This window comes from Lactuca serriola, chromosome 2 (genome assembly GCF_051521515.1).
Source record: "Lactuca serriola cultivar US96UC23 chromosome 2, Lser_US96UC23_V15, whole genome shotgun sequence".
Lineage (NCBI taxonomy): Eukaryota > Viridiplantae > Streptophyta > Magnoliopsida > Asterales > Asteraceae > Lactuca > Lactuca serriola.
The window spans coordinates 67,696,095-67,698,376 of NC_136409.1; the positions used below are offsets into that span (position 1 = coordinate 67,696,095).

At 36.1% G+C, this 2,282-nt stretch overlaps 1 non-coding gene across 1 annotated transcript; it reads right to left on the minus strand.

Annotated features, from left to right (window-relative positions):
* Nucleotides 1-1,504: 1,504 nt before the first annotated feature.
* LOC145091193 (small nucleolar RNA R71) lies at nucleotides 1,505-1,611 on the minus strand. The gene has a single exon (XR_013702080.1). It is a non-coding gene; the product is annotated as a small nucleolar RNA R71 (small nucleolar RNA).
* Between the last annotated feature and the right edge of the window lie 671 nt (nucleotides 1,612-2,282).

The window sequence follows — 2,282 nt, forward strand, 5'->3', positions numbered from 1 at the left end:
CTAGTAATATAGTGAACACTAGTTTATTGGAGCTAAGATCAAACCAATCTTAGATTAGTAATTGAATCATTAAATCAAGTTGTGTTAGAGAACTCATATTATGACTGTAATTGTGTTTTGATTAATCAATCTTTCATAGCTCCAATCTTATTTAATAATTGATTATGTGTTAACTATTGTATGACCATAAATAGATTTACATGAATTGATTAATAATTAGTAGGTTTAGAACTAAATTGCTAATACTTCCTTAATTGGTCACCAACATTAATAGTCACAGCTAATGTGTAAGCATTGAGTTAAAGCGGATTCGAACTAACAAAAGTGTTTGTTTATTAATTGAGTTTTTGTTAAAGGATTAAGTTCATCTAAACTTGCAAAATTAGATAAAAAAAAACCCCTTTTTAGTTTATTAATAGTTAGATCAATTTAGTAGTGAATAGATTAATTAAAAAACACCGTTCCCTGTGATCGACACCCAACTTACCAAACTATTCTGTAATTCGACTAGGTACACTGCCTAGGTGCATTTTAGTTAGTTAGTTAGTTAGGTTATAAATTATAAAATTAGTGGGTACTATCACCAAGTTTTTGGTGCTGTTGCCGGGGAACGGCTTAGTTAATTATTAGTTTGTTTGCCTTAAATTAATCGATCCTTTTTGTAGTGTAAAACCTGCAAGAAGTTACTTTTTCTGTTTTTTTTATTTATTTATTTTTTGCATTACAGTATTTACGACGTGAACCTTTTAGATTCACGACATGAATTCTGTCTGCCTTAGATTTGCTTATTTTAGTCCGTTTTTCTTAGTTCAGTTTTACGTCTTATTTTTTTTTTTTGTTTTTACAGGAGTTCATGGCCAGAGGCTCTAACACCCCGTTGGTGATGCCGCTTGAAGATCTCAAATCTGCAATTTACAAAAAGAATACACCTTTATAAGAATTCAAATCAGTGTTCTCAAAGAAATCGGGGAAGAAAACGGGGGAGTCAAGTTCATCCTCAAAGAACAAGAGCAAGCTTGAACAATTGGATCAAATACCCGTCCTAACCGAATCTGAATATGATACCGAGCCTAAATTTGAAGAACATACAAGTGAACCCGAGAACGAGCCAAGGAGCAAGATGGAAAATATTGAAGAAATGTCCATGGGAGCTTACAAAAAGAGAATTCGAGATGATGTTGGTCCAGGCTTAGTACAACCTATAATCCCTGCCACTGCCACATATGAGCTGAAGGGACATATCCTCTCCGCACTAAAGGATATCCCATTCTATGGAAAGGATCATGAGGATGCGTTCAAGCACTTAGATGAAGTGAATGACATTGTTGATTACTTCAATGTCCCAAATGTTAACAGAGACACCGTCTTGCTAAGGATGCTTCTCGTTACCTTTAAAGGAGCTGCAAAGGATTGGTTAAAAGCACTCCCACCCGGTACAGTAACTACTTAGGCTCAAATACGTGAGCAGTTTCTAGACCAATTCTGTCCACCATCTAAGATTGCTAAACTTAAAAAGGCAATAGCCAATTCTGAGCAAAACCCGAGGGAGTCAATTTACGAAGCTTAGGAACGTTACAAAGGGTTGTTAAGGAATTGTCCTCAACATGACCTTAACATTCAACAAGAGGTGTCCATATTTTATGACGGGGTAAATGTGATGAAAAGCAACTCCTTGATTCTCAAGGACCACTTACAAAGAAAAATCCGGGCGAAGTTAAGGAATTAATTGAAGAATTCGCAAAACACTCTCGTGAATATCATAGTCCAAGGAATGAAGGCATTAAAGGAGTTGGGGGTGCACAACCTGAACAGATGGCTGATGTGATGGCAATGCTTAACATTATGGAGAGGAGATTGACACAAATGGACCAATCAATTCATGCAATTAGAGTTGGTTGCAAAAGATGTAGTGGCCCACATTTGACAAAAGATTGCAACTTGGATGAATATAGGAACAAGAAAGCTCAAGTTTGCTATTCGAGTGGGGACAAGTATGATGAAGATTGGAGGAAACCAAAGAAAGAGTGTGTGACAACCCGAAATTTATTCTGTCATTTTTAACCCCTTTTCCGTTAATAAGCCTCGTTTTATTTAACTATCCGTTAACTTTTGGACTGGTTAATTAATTTGGGACCTTTTAAATGACTTTATGAGGGTTGAAATAAATTAGAAACACCACAATATTCCCTTAAAAATTTTAGTTTCAACCAAGTCAAGATACGGCCACTAAATCGGGTGCGACCAAAAGCCCCGTTTAACGGCAGTATCGGGTAGATTTCCAC